Here is a 15,087-nt window from a genome sequence, read left to right as displayed (position 1 = left end):
AAAAAAAAAAAGCAGGAGGAATAATTTTGTAACTTTTTAATTGTCATGGTAACATTCAAGCTAAAACGAAATAATAAGCAAATTAAATGAAATAAGATCAACAATGTGTGTGTGTGTGTGTGTGTGTGTGTGTGTGTGTGTGTGTGTGTGTGTGTGTGTGTGTGTGTGTGATAAGGAACTTTTAATTCTCTGGATAAAAAGTAATACACGCGTCATGAAAATGTATAAATATGCATTGAATTAAGACACTCCAATGCTCTATTTCTCGTCTGTGCAACATCCCCCACGTCCACATTCCACTGCCCGTGCCACGCTCACATCCACACCCCACCTGTCACACAAACGCCTCCACACCCGTCCGTGCCACACTCACCCCTCCACACCCAGCCGGTCTGTGCCATACTTCCCCATCCGCACCCTGCCCGTCTGTGCCACACTCCCACGCTCACACGCTCCACGGCGCCGCCTCAGCCTCAGCTTTAATATGTATGCAACAGTTCTGCAATTTTATCGATATTGATTTTATAAAACCAAATATAACCGATGCAAAAGTTTTACCAATCTAAAGTTGAGAGGAAAAAAATGTTACGTACCGTGTGTGTGTATATACTTGGCATGGACCAGTACCGAGTATGAGTAAGAATGAATGAATACTAACTTTGCTCTTTAACATTGTGTGACTACTGTCGAAATAGAAGCAGTACATTCACTCATAATATTCCACTCTGCCTCTTCTAAATAAGCTAAATAAACAAGTTTTTTCCTCGTGAAAACTATGTACGAGACCAGCATTTATAATTCTACCTACTTAAGTATACTCTGTTTCTAGTACAAAACTTGAACTTTAATACAAACTCGTAATTTCTCGTTTAGTAATATGAACAGCCTTAAAATTTTTCCATTTCCTATTCTGCTTCATCTAAACTCAAACGAATCCTCCTATTACCGGCAAAAAGAAGCTAGGATGCAACTTCCCAGCCACCAATCGAGTACTGTAGCAGAAGCCGTAACGACGCAGCATCCCGACCCTAGGATTGAACTTATGCCATCTTCCAAAAACTTGTTAAAAGTCTACATGATTATACCTAGGTCAAGTATTCTCTCTCTCTCTCTCTCTCTCTCTCTCTCTCTCTCTCTCTCTCTCTCTCTCTCTCCTCTCTCTCTCTCTCTCTCTCTCTCTCTCTCTCTCTCCTTTTTTAAAACCTTTGACCGTCATTTGGTACACCTTTTCCTAATTCCCAATCACTCTGAAACACCTTTACTTGTTCTACAGCCACATCCGATCTTTAAACTGGATAGAAATTGCATAATCTTTTCTTTTTCACCCATAATTTTATTGCAGATGTTTATTAAGATTTCGTACATTGCGTATGGTGATGATACCTGTCTCGTATCAAAGTGAAAGGATTAATCTGTCTTATATTCGTCTGTTACATCCAAGTTCTTTGATTTCATTGTTTTCTTCGTCTTGTCTTGTCTCTACATTGTTTTCTGTTTTATTTTTATTTATTTATTTATTTTTTCTCTCTCTCCACTCAGCACGTGGTACACTAACACATTAACTGACCCACTGCTGGCCTCCTCCTCCCTCACGTTTTCGCCCTCTTCCCTTCTAACTTCCTTCCTGTCCTCCCCTCACTCCCCTTTTCTATTCCCCTCTCATCTCGTCCTCCCTTTCCCATTTTTACAGTTCTCCCCTCTAACTTCCTCCCTGTTTCCTTCTCGTTTCCTCCCCCCTTCCTCTCTAACTTCTTTCTCCCCTTCTATTCCCCTTCCCCTTTCCCCTCTCACCTCCTTCCTGTCTTTCCTCACTTCCTTCCCCTTTTTCCCCTCTCATGTTCTCCCCCATTCCCCTCTCATTTCCAATTGTTTTCCTTTTATTTTCAAGCTTTCTCTCTCTCTCTCTCTCTCTCTCTCTCTCTCTCTCTCTCTCTCCTCTCTCTCTCTCTCTCTCTCTCTCTCTCTCTCTCTCTCTCTCTCTCTCTCTCTCTCTCTCTCTCTCTCTCAACAGACTACGTAGTGATAAAAAATAATATCACCTCAATTACGAGCTAAAGGAATAACACACACACACACACACACACACACACACACACACACACACACACACACACACACACACGGCAGAATCGCGTCAGGTGAAACGAGAGACGCCGTGGTTATTGATTTCCGATATCTCAGATACTGCCACACACATACATATATACGTTACGTTCTAATCAACAACCAACCATTTTGCAATTCCACCCCCGATACCAATTTTATATGTAAATACCAAACACAACTATCGGGAAAGTGCCAAACAGGAGAAATAACGGGACTAGAAAGAAATATTTTAAGCATGTATCTCCTCCCTGGAATTATTGTCTCAGAAGTTTTGTTATAATGCATAATTTTAATGGCTTCACCTCTTTATTTATTTTCCCATGATCATCTGCAGCTTGATAGATTCTTATTTTGCACTACGATCGCTTAAAGAGTTTTTGTAGCCCAGGGAAAGACAAAAATTATCTTTCTATCTCTCTATCTCTCTCTCTCTCTCTCTCTCTCTCTCTCTCTCTCTCTCTCTCTCTCTCTCTCTCTCTCTCTCTCTCTCTCTCTCTCTCTCTATGTGAGTGTGTGTGTGTGTGTGTATGACTATGCAAGCAACTCTTCACATGTTCTCTCAGTGTTACCAAAAAGAGCGTTGCAATGAAAGGACTAAAGAAACAAACATGAATGGGGGAAAAAAAAAATAAGGTTGTGCTGGGGTTTTGTGTTTCAATGTCACTACAGCATTATTAAGAATGTGGCGCAATGTTCTTTCATCTTTTCTATTGTGGATATTTATATACTTGTATTTTCAGAATGAGAGAAGCTCGTATGATTTCGACTTTTGAATACAGATTTATCTCAAGTATACTAATTAATACACTATGATAAAAAAGAAGGGATACATTTATGATTTCTTAGGGGTGGTATTGATGTATCACAAAACTGAGTGAATTCTAGGTGTACAGATCGACTAGGAATTAATATATGTACTCGTGAATTGCTTTATAATATGTTCGATAAGAAAACAAAAATAGGGATGTAATGAGAGGATATTCGGACTGTACTGCTTCCTAGGGTACTAAACGTATATTTCCTCTTCCAAATACATCCATCCACTGGTAGCTTCAAACACTCCTTTGTATATTTTTGTATGTTCTTATCGCAATGGTATGAAATTCTCTGCACGTTTTGCTGGATTAACAAAGCACAAATCCAATCCTGCCCGAGGTGTTCTTTTTGAGAATGCGTGATTAAACTTGGTACACAAACGCAATACATGTGTTGCAGAGTTGTAATTCATTTGATGCAGCAATAAAAATGTGAAAATGGAAAGTAAATATATGTTGTGAATAATTTATACCACTATTCTGAATCATAAACCTAAATATGGGTAAATAAATGACATACTTTTTATTTTATTAATTGTTTTATGCCAGTGTTATATATCATGTTCCCCTCCCTCCCTCTCTCTCTCTCTCTCTCTCTCTCTCTCTCTCTCTCTCTCTCTCTCTCTCTCTCTCTCTCTCTCTCTCTCTCTCTCCCCCCCGCCACCCACCCACACACACGCACACACACACACACACACACACACACAGCGAGAACATAATATTCATAGTGATCTGGAAATATTTTAGGAATAAAATATTATGTCATTGTGTGTGTGTGTGTGTGTGTGTTTGTGTGTGTGTGTGTATGTGTGTGTGTGTGTTATCACTCGCTACGGCCAACAAACTAAAACATCTGCTTCATTATGTTTTACTTTGCTACTCACCTCATCATCTCTCTTTTTCCTCTCTCCCCCTTTCTCGTTTCGTTCCATTTATCCCGATTACACTTTCCTTTTGTTCACCGCGCACTTTTCACACTTCTTACCTCCCTGATACATTTACGTAAGTGGAGGAAAAAGGCAGCCCTCAAGATCCCTCCCTCTCCGCACCTCACCATTTGCCCGTCCATAAACAGTTATAATATACACTAATACCCAGTAATTTAGATCACACAAACTCATATAAGCTGCGTACTTGAGCTTTAAGACCATCCTCACTCGCGCACTGCTTCCTGTTTCCTGTCCTTCCCGCTTAATACAGTTTTCCACAGCGATAGAAAAAAAAAAAAAAGAGTATATCCCTTTCCCAATCCGCCCTCCCTCCCCCCCTCTCTCTCTCTCTCTCTCTCTCTCTCTCTCTCTCTCTCTCTCTCTCTCTCTTGCACCACACTTCTATATGAAACTGATACGTAAAAAGTCCTGTTGCCGCATAGCTGTGTGTGATATCCTAACCTCCGCTACACACACACACACACACACACACACACACACACACACACACACACACACACACAAAGCCTGGTGTTTCCCCTCACTATGCACGATCCAGTTTCATTCCGTACACGTTCACTTTTTTCCGGTGTTCCCTTTCTCGCTAAAGTAAGGTATGGGTGTCGCTCAGCACTCCGCCCGGCATCAAAAGTTACTCCGCATTCCTAAGTAAAGCCTCGACTTGTCTCCGCCGCCTCCTGCATCAATACTCGTGCAGTGCTGGAAGAAACTGTGTGTGTTCCTCTTCGCTGCTCATCTGAATACACTTACGGAATATATCTTATTTTAAAGTATACAAAACATGGCGGGAAAAATTCTCAAACTGCACCTTCCAGAAAAGTAAAACAGAAAATAGCTAATGTGGAAGCCAATTTAGTTTTAGAGACCTCTCGATACTCTTCTGTTAAAACAGTTCAAGTCACAGGAAAGCTGGACAGCAAAAACATCCAGAGACTTCTAGTGTTAAGAAATTAAAGGAATGTTACGGGTTAACTCTTGCATTAGTGAGATGGACTACATGAAATTGAACATAAGAACATAAGAACATAAGAAATAAGGGAAGTTGCAAGAAGCGACCAGGCTTACACGTGGCAGTCCCTGTATGAAATATACCTACCTATTTCCACCTATCATCCCCATCCATAAACCCGTATAATCTTCTCTTAAAGCTTCTAATCTTCTCTTAAAGCTTTTGGTATTCTTTAAAGCAAAATGGTCAGTAACCCAGGGTGCAAAAAAAGGTACACTATTTCGATAAAAAATAAAAAATCGACACGTACATATCTCGACAAGCAGAGAATGCAAGGCTGATACGCTGATTTCACCACAGAACGTCTATCTTTTCACACGATTACAATAGCACAGCCAACATGTCACTCGTTTGTTAACATTATGCAAGGAAAAGTAACAAAGAATAGCTTCAAAGTCAGAAATCCATATAAAATTCTATCAAGTGTCTCTCAATATTGATGTGGTGAATACAAAGAGTTCCTGACACCAAGAAACTCGTAGAAAATTAATCAGAATTGACACCTCTCCCTGACACGAGGTTCCCGCCAGGACAAAGGGAGAAAAGGGCGTCATTCACTTCCTCTACTGTCTCCTAGATTTACGACACATCACCTAACTTGGAGCCAAACTCTTTGTAGTCTGTTTTTCTATGCCATTCCCGAGCGATCCTCTGTTCCTGTCTCTGCTTGTCTCTGTCCTTTCGTCGATTTATCTATGTTCTTCTGCCTCTCCGTCCACCTGTCTGTCTGTCTATTTGTCTGTCTGTCTGTCTTTCTATTTGTCTGTCTGTCTGTCCTTCTATTTGTCTATATGTCTGTGCCTGTCCCGATAGATGTGTGTGTGTGTCAACATTTTCACATGAAGCGTATATTTGTACTGCTGTGCTTTGTTTAATATGAATGTTCGTAAGTATGAATGTGCTCTCTCTCTCTCTCTCTCTCTCTCTCTCTCTCTCTCTCTCTCTCTCTCTCTCCTCTCTCTCTCTCTCTCTCTCTCTCTCTCTCTCTCTCTCTCTCTCACACACACTCACACAAAGTACAAACACAAACACACACACACAAAACACACACATACACATACACACACACACCTCCTTTTCTCCTCAGGGCGGCGTGTCAAACAAACTTTGCCTCTATTTCTTTCTCCGTCTCTTCAACTCCCCGACAGGAAAGTTGCTCTTTGTTACCCAGCCACTTTCGTTACGTGCCTCGTGGAAGAGAGACCCTGTTCTCGCCTCTCACCCGTCACACTCAATCCAATGCCCCTGTACTGCGATGCCTTCCTCTCATGGACTCGCTTGCTTTCAAGTTTCTCACCTTTCACGTTCATCCCTCCTACTCTTGAACGTAAAGTGGTTCGGATCTGTTTCTTTTTCCCTCCTCTAATCCTTTATTTCTTTTCCTTTTCTTTACGTCTATATATGTTGCCATTTCACTTCTTTTACAGATAACATTAATGTTTCCCTGCAGTTTTCGTAACCATGCCTTAATCTTTCAAGCTCAGTCACTCTCATATCTTACTTTCTCGCTGTTTTATTCCTTCCTTCATTTTTTTTTCTTTCTGTCTATATCCGTTCCCATTACGTTTCTTAAAAGTAATTATCTACATGGGTAATTATTCATATTTCCATCCACTTCCTGCCCTGATTACTTCACCAAACTCTTCAGCATCCACTCACTACCTCTCCCTATTCCTGTCCCCCCCCCCCCTCTCTCTCTCTCTCTCTCTCTCTCTCTCTCTCTTCTCTCTCTCTCTCTCATCTCTCTCTCTCTCTCCTCTCTCTCTCTCTCTCTCTCTCTCTCCCTCTCTCCCTCTCTCTCTCTCTCTCTCTCTCTCATTCACACCTCAGTTCTCATCTTTTTCTTTGGGTCGTCCTTAAACAACATCTCCACTAACTCACTGCGTCGTGTTTGCTTCTCCTCGACACCTAGAAAGAGACAGGAGAGAAAAAGCGGAGAAAAAAAGAAGAAAAGATGCGGTCGAGGTCTTTTCCCCCCTCCTTGTTTTCCAGACTCCTGCTCTTCTTCCATTAACGAGACTGAGGGAGAGGTGTTTGTCCACCCAGCGAAGGTTGCTTATGTTCTTTATTTGCACGGCTTTGAGTGCGGTGGGACTCTGCGGCCTCGGTGACTTTGTAATGCCAAGGATAAGAGAGTAAAAGGAAATGATAGACAAATGTTTACTCTTTCCTCATTATTTTTCCCTGCATGTATATGTGTTTGTACGTGATTGTGTGTGTACGTGTGTGTGTCTTTCATCTCTTACTTTCCGTTTTCTTCTCTCTCTCTCTCTCTCTTTTTTTCTCTTAATTCATGTGTTCATCTTTCACACAGAAACCTGCATAACGTTTCAAATATTTACGTAAAAAAAACTATACAACGTAAAACTGTGATACGTTGTAGTACATTATGAACAACAATACTTTTTTTTTCTTTACGTCACTTTTGATCTATTCTTTTTTGCCCCTTTCACTTTTTTTTTTTTTTTTTTTAACTTGAGATAGTCGATACTCACTTAGCAAAACAAGTCTTCCCTTTCCGTCTTTCCACCGCCTGCCTCAGTCCCTTTCACGGCCTGGCGCGCCCCAAACACCCTTAGCTTCCTCACTACGTACTGAACCCTTAAGGAGCTTTAGTGCCTCCGCCTCCCATCCGCTCCTATCCACCTACACACGGATTCAGAAAAACGCTCTTGATGCTAAACGTAGATTAACACAAACTAAAATCTTCTGCTAAGTCGTTAAATAAGGATACTTTAAATTTAGTTCTTATATATATACGTAGTTGAGCATACATAAATACATACCTACATACATTTGATATTTGCTATGTTTGTACCTCATAACAACAACAGAGAGAGAGAGAGAGAGAGGAGAGAGAGAGAGAGAGAGAGAGAGAGAGAGAGAGAGAGAGAGAGAGAGAGAGAGAGAGAGAGAGAGAGAGAGAGAGAGAGAGAGAGAGAGAGAGAGAGAGAGAGAGAGACGGCAGCCACGAGTGATACACAGACAATGACACTCCAGCAAGTGAAAGTAGCTACAACAGGTGGCGTAAAACACAAACTCCCACACTAGTGCTGTGTTAATCATGTGTATATATAGTAGGATGAGTTCGCTTTTGTATATATTTTCTTCTTTACATTTAAGTATAAGCTTTTCAAATAACAGCATAAAAAACGTGTTGTTTTAAGCCTGATGTAAATTCAAATTTAAATAAAAGAGAGAGAGAGAGAGAGAGAGAGAGAGAGAGAGAGAGAGAGAGAGAGAGAGAGAGAGAGAGAGAGAGAGAGAGAGAGAGAGAGAGAGAAAACACAAGACAAAAAAGTACAAAAAAGTAAAAAAACAAAAATCCAACAGAAACAAAGAAACAGACAGATAAACAGACAAACAGACATACAGAAAGACAGACATAAACAATAAGGCAAAGAGACAGAACACACGACACGACACATTTATTATTATATCTTTTTTTTTTTCTTTCCCGAGTCTATCCTCTGCTGCCTCAGGACATCCGCTGCGCAGGTTAGAAGTCCCTCCTCCCACCCTGTATACTTGCTTTTACTAGATCAGTTTTCCTTACTGCTGTGGATTATGTTCCGGCATCTCCCCCTAGACACTTTCTGCTGACGAGTCTCAGCAAGAAAGAGGAGGAATGCATTGTTTATGTGCAGTTTAACGTGTGTGTGTGTGTGTGTGTGTGTGTGTGTGTGTGTGTGTGTGTGTGTGTGTGTGTGTGTGTGTGTGTGTGTGTGTGTGTGTGTATGTGGTGTGTGTGTGTGTGTGTGTGTGTGTGTGTGTGTGAGAGAGAGAGAGAGAGAGAGAGATAGAGAGAGAGAGAGAGAGAGAGAGAGAGAGAGAGAGAGAGAGAGAGAGAGAGAGAGAGACAGAGAGAGAGAGAGAGGGGGGGGGGGAGAGGGGGGGCAGACAGACAGACAGAGATAGGCAGCCAGACAGACAAACATAAATAAACAAACGGACAAAGACACAAAGACCGTCAAACAGAGAAACCAAGGTCACACACACACACACACACACACACACACACACACATATATACATACGTGATGATGGCAGTTTTTTACTTAAACTGTATATTCACGAAAGTGCGAGAAGGCTGTGTGCCATACTTTTTTTTGTAAATTCTCAGCATACAAATAGATATTCTAGTCTGTTGTATTCAAAGGAGGAGACAGTTTCTCGTGTACAAGGTGTGAAATACACGGAACGAATGTTGTTTTTGTTGTTGTTGTTCTTTTCGTTGTTCTTGTTACAGCTGGTATTCTCTTTGTTGGTTGTTAGTGGTGGTTGTGGTTGTGGTGGTGGTGGTGGTGGCGATCTAGCGAGGGTAAGATAAAGGGGTGAGTGTCAGTGACGGGCGCGTGGTGGAAAACAAGTCTGAGATCTGGTGTGAGCTCCTCTGCAAGACTCTGAAGCTTCTCCTTCTCCTAACCTTGCTATCAGCCTTGGGTGTCAATGAAGCTGTCTGCCGGATGATGCATTACTAGATCACCAACACATCCATCTGCACACACTCACCCAGCCACACACACACACACACACACACACACACAGTTTCATCTTTAGACGATTTTCAACACACACACACACACACACACACACACACACACACACACACACACACACACACACACACACACACACACACACACACACACACAGTTTCATCTTTAGACGATTTTCAAGAAGAGAATGCAAAGAATACCAACACAACTGATATTTTCAGAGACAGAAAGTGATATTTCAGACACTTCCGCATATATCCGTATCTAAGTGAAGGCAATCTCCTGCGAGATTTGATCGTTACTGCACTTCTGACAAAGCAAGTGACTAGAAAATAAATCTTACAAAATATCTGTTGTCATCTGACGGTGAACAGTCGTCTACAGTGGTACAATGGGTCCTCATGAGTATACACAAGTTGGCTACAGCAACCGCGCACCGAAAGATTAACTTATTCTTCGCTCCCACCCCCAGCCTCCCCACCCCCATCATGGCACTTCCGCTAACACATTAACTGTGGCTTTAAATTACACTACTAAATGTGTCCTTTTGAAAGCTCTGATGAACCTTAAGAGAACTTTTTAAAGATTATCATCCTCCCCTCGCGGTCTCCATTGTCCTGTGTGTGTGTGTGTGTGTGTGTGTGTGTGTGTGTGTGTGGTGTGTGTGGTGTGTGTGTGGTGTGTGTGTGTGTGTGTGTGTGTGTGTGTGTACAGTAAAATGTATAGCAAAAGTTAAGAGATAAAAAAAAAAAGTGCTCATTATCACACACAAAGAAAGAGTTTAATTTTAAAAAAGTTACGGACGATTTAGTCCCTGAGGTGCCTTGTTATGCTTTTTGTGAGAGTTCGTCGTGTAACTATGTAGAGACTGAATAACACAGCGTTGCAGCTTACCAGTGAATGAGATGGAGAGTGGATGATAGTTAACACACTGACATATTCATTATAACTTATCTGAGACTAGATCACATTAATAAGCAGAGGAAATATTTACTGGTAATGCGTCGCACCAGTTAAACAGACGACCACCTAAAGCGTGTCAGCATGTAAGACTAAATGTTTACAGTTATCACCAGATCGCGACAGTATTGCACAAACCATCCAGCGATCAAGCGACTATCATAGCGGATCGTGGAGTGTTTAGCTGAGGATTGTTTACCGGGGAAAGATCAAATAGTAAGACACGAAGAGCGCCTGATGGACGGCTCTAATTCCACACAATCCTCATCGCTGCAGTGCCCCAAGATTCACCTGTTTCGGTACTGATCAATCTGTTACACGTGATCACCACCGACTCCTCTCATCAATTCGTTGTCGAGACTTGAAAGACTGACATACTCCTTGTTCTACGCTATAATTACAGATTTTTTTTTTTTTGTCACTGACTTCTACAGTATAATCGTTATAATGACTGGCATATTTCTTCTGTCTCAATATGGTTACAAATATAAACATATTTCTTGTTCAACACCGACTCCTGAAATCGTTACAGGGACTAACATATTTCCAATTCCTCGCTGGATTCTATAATCTTTACAAAGAGTGGCATAATATTCTACTTCCATCACAGACCCCCAAAAACGTGACATTAACACTATTACTAACAATAAAAAAATAAATACAAACATTTCGAATACTTATCACACTCCTTCAATAGTTTCAAAGACTAAAGATTTCTCTTGCATCATTGAACTCAACAATCTCTACAAAGACTGTCATTTTATCTAAGTCTGCCACACTGCCAAACACGGGCGTGGCTTCCATCAGCACAGGACGTGACGGCCAGGCGGCGCCACCGTCACGCCGGCAGATCCTGACGTCACCAGGAACACACAACACAGCCGAAAGGAATGCTTTTTCCCCGACGAAAATCTTGAGAACTAAGTTAAGGAGGCGGGAAACATCACTTGAAAAGAGTCCTCACAACGCTTACAGAATTTTTATTAAGTAACTCAAGGAAACTGGAAACACGTGACCAGGAAGCTTCACGCAGTGCTAATTTAAAGCAGGTGTTTCCTCCTTAACTTGTTTCATTACCTGGAAACAGCAACGCACTGACTACACTCCGAGGTGCGCTTCAGTAAATCATGTACCTGCTCCCTCCTTCTAGCTGTCTCAGTCTGTTTCTTTCTCTGTCTGTCTGTCCGTCTACCTGTATGTCTATTCGTCTCTTTCTCTGATTTTCTCTTGCTCTCTCTTCGTTTCTTTTCGTCGAACCGTTGGTGTCTCTTTTTTTGTATCTGTTTATCTCACAGTTTATCTATCTCTGTCTCTAGTCTATTTCTCCGTTTGTCTATTTGCCTGTACGTTTATGCACATGCCTGCTTATCCGTTTGTTAGCCTGCTTGCATGTCTGTTTCGCCTGTCTATCCTAATATACTTATGTCTGTCTGTCTCATTTCTATTTATTCATATAAGTACAAATCAGTCTATATCGGCCTATGTGTGTCAATCCATCTATATGTCTGTATATATTGATGTATGTATATATGTATGTATGTATGGTATCTATGGTTCTGTGCTAAGAGCGAGTCCCTTTGGCAAAAAGGACCACGAAGATCAAGGATGAGACCCTTCCCTTCCCCGCGTCTGTTTCAGATGAAGACGTAGAGAGGAGAAAAAAAAAATGAGAGGAAAAAAATAGTGAGCGGTGGAAGGAACGGAAGGAGGAGGAGGAGGAGGAGGAGGAGGAGGAGGAGGAGGAGGAGGAGGATAAAAAGAAAGAAAGAAAAACAAGAAAAGAGGAAGAAGACAATAACACTAACGACAACGATAATAATGATGACAATAAAGACGATGAAAACACTGAAAAAGAACCAAAAGGAAGGCCAGGAGGAAAGAGAGAGAGAGAAAAAAAAAACAAGAGAGAAGAGGAGGAAAAGAAAGATCTCTACAAAGCTCTTTTCCAATACAGATAAGATGGCAAGACAGACATCCAGCCACCCAGTCAGCCAGCCACCGAGACCAGCCAGCCACACACACACACACACACACACACACACACACACACACACGATAAAAACGAGCGAAGGGCGCAGAAAAGAAAAAAAAAAAAAAACGATCCATCACACGATACTGCCGCCAGCTCAGGGAGGGAAGGGGAAAAGAGAGAGAGAGAGAGAGAGAGAGAGAGAGAGAGAGAGAGAGAGAGAGAGAGAGAGAGAGAGAGAGAGAGAGAGAGAGAGAGAGAGGACCTTCCCATACACTGCTAGTATAAAGGAAGACTAAAATATTCAGTAGACGGACGGATGGAGAGAAAGAGGGAGGCCTTTAGAAAACAAGGAAAATATAATAGACACACAAACCTCCTCTTAGCCTAACCATCGTAAACACTGACAAACGCCCGGAGACGGAGCCGGTGGGCGCCAGTGCCGCTTCCTCCCCTCCTTATGAGATTACTGTGTGAAATTGTATGGAATTACTTTTAAAGACTGACATTTATACGGTAACATACACACACACACACACACACACACACACACACACACACACACACACACAGCCCTAGATCCATATGTATAATAGAAATATGTATAGTTATGGTTAGAGAGAGAGAGAGAGAGAGAGAGAGAGAGAGAGAAGAGAGAGAGAGAGAGAGAGAGAGAGAGAGGAGAGAGAGAGAGAGAGAGAGAGAGAGAGAGAGAGAGAGAGAGAATGGGGCGGGTGGAAAAGGAAATGGGTTGTATGTGTGTGTGTGTGTGTGTGTGTGACTGAGGGGTAGAAAGAGGCGTGCGAGACAAGGCGAGGGGAGAGGAAGGGAGAGGAGAGAACGAGGGGAAAGGGACGGGACTGAGAGGGTGGAGGGCTACGTAGACTATTACCATGTCCTCCCCTCTTCTTCATCCCCTCACCCTCCTTCCTCTCCCCTCTTCTTCATTCCTCATCCCCTTCCTCCTCTCTCCCTCTCGTCATCCTCTAACCGCGCCCCCCCCCCCTCCCCTTTCCCCTCAGTGAACTCGAGGCCAGCCCCTATTATCCCCTCGTCACCAATCACACCCTTCCCTCCCTCTTCCCTTCTTTCCCTTCCGCACATTCCCATCTATCTAACCCCCCCTTCCCTCCACCACGCACCACCACCAGCACATTCCCAGGTCTCTCAGTCTCTCCCTCCCATCACATAGCTTGCCTCGGGTCCTCTTTCCCCTCACCCCCTTCGCTCTTTATTACCCTTTGGAAACCCTCATGTTGATTCTCTCTCTCTCTTTCTCTTTCTCTCTCTCTCTCTCCTCTCTCTCTCTCTCTCTCTCTCTCTCTCTCTCTCTCTCTCTCTCTCTCTGTTTTTTTTTACTTGTTTCATGCTGTCCGCCGCCCTTCTGTCCACTTCACGCATTTTGTAACAGTTTTTCATTTCTTCCCTCACTCAGTTTCCTTCTCCCGTCTCAAAACAATGCCGTCAATAGCAAGTATTATGAAGCGGAAAGAGGGAGAAGTCGGAACACAGCGGTGAGTGTTAAGTCTGCCAGCGGTGCGGCGGAAAGGGTGACTCCGGTAGAGACACAAGACACGCGCATCACACAACTTCCGGATTTCTGGGGGAGGATAAGGACCGGTTGCTACTGAGACCTCAATCAAGGACCGCATTCATGACTTTTTTTACTCTCGCTCTCTCTTTTCTCCTCCTTATCGTTAAGTCCAATTGACTCCGAGACAAGGCAATAACAATAAAGGTTCGTTAGTCCAAAGATTGTTATGAAGGGGGTGATAACAAAACAATTAAGTCTCACGCCCTCGCCCTCCTTTGACTTGTTTCTAACGAGGGCTCCATAAACCATAAACATGCTACGCTGATGAGGGATGACGGCAGGGCTGGTTATGAAACACTCTACTTGGCAATAAGAACAAGGAGGTTTTCTTCTCCCCTAACTGTTTCACAAGGTGCCACTACACAGCAGAATAAAGAACTGTGCCCGAGGAAACTCAGCACGCGTACAACAATAAACATGTATAATTGAAGGCGCTCACGCACACACACACACACACAAGCACATACATACACACTCACACACACACACACGGTAAGGAAATGTGCAGAGTTGGGGCAATACCCTCTCGTTTACATGCAACAGCTGTGTGTGTGTGTGGTGTGTGTGTGTGTGTGTGTGTGTGTGGTGTGTGTGTGTGTGTGTGTGTGTGGTGTGTGTGTGTGTGTGTGGTGTGTGTGTGTGTGTGTGTGTGTGTGATGCAAAACAAGGGTGTCTTGAAGGAGAGGCGTCACGGCTCGACCAGCTGCACTCAGTCAAGCAACAGACAGCGCCTGTCGACTATCCGTGAGCCGCGGTGCAGGAGAGCCGCTCCTCTCTCCTACACCAACACTCCTGCACTCACTCACCCCGGTTCGGTCTCTCTCTCTCTCTCTCTCTCTCTCCTCTCTCTCTCTCTCCTCTCTCTCTCTCTCTCTCTCTCTCTCTCTCCTCTCACAACATAACCATCATCTTCACATTCAAATACGAGCTAAAAAATATGCACAATAAAGTAAGTGCGTTCTCTCCTACTCCTACACACACACACACACACACACACACACACACACACACACACACACACACTGTAACTACTACATCCGCACATTAATCACACTCAAGTCGTACGTAACAATACTTTTTTTATGGTCAAAAGAAAAATAAATGAATAAATAGGCTCAATTAAACCAACATCCTCTGCCTCTGCCTCTTCTCCTCGTAGCGTAGTGGGAGAGTAAACTTTGCCGC

Source organism: Scylla paramamosain, chromosome 21 (genome assembly GCF_035594125.1).
Source record: "Scylla paramamosain isolate STU-SP2022 chromosome 21, ASM3559412v1, whole genome shotgun sequence".
Taxonomy (NCBI): domain Eukaryota; kingdom Metazoa; phylum Arthropoda; class Malacostraca; order Decapoda; family Portunidae; genus Scylla; species Scylla paramamosain.
This window is presented reverse-complemented; position numbering follows the sequence as displayed.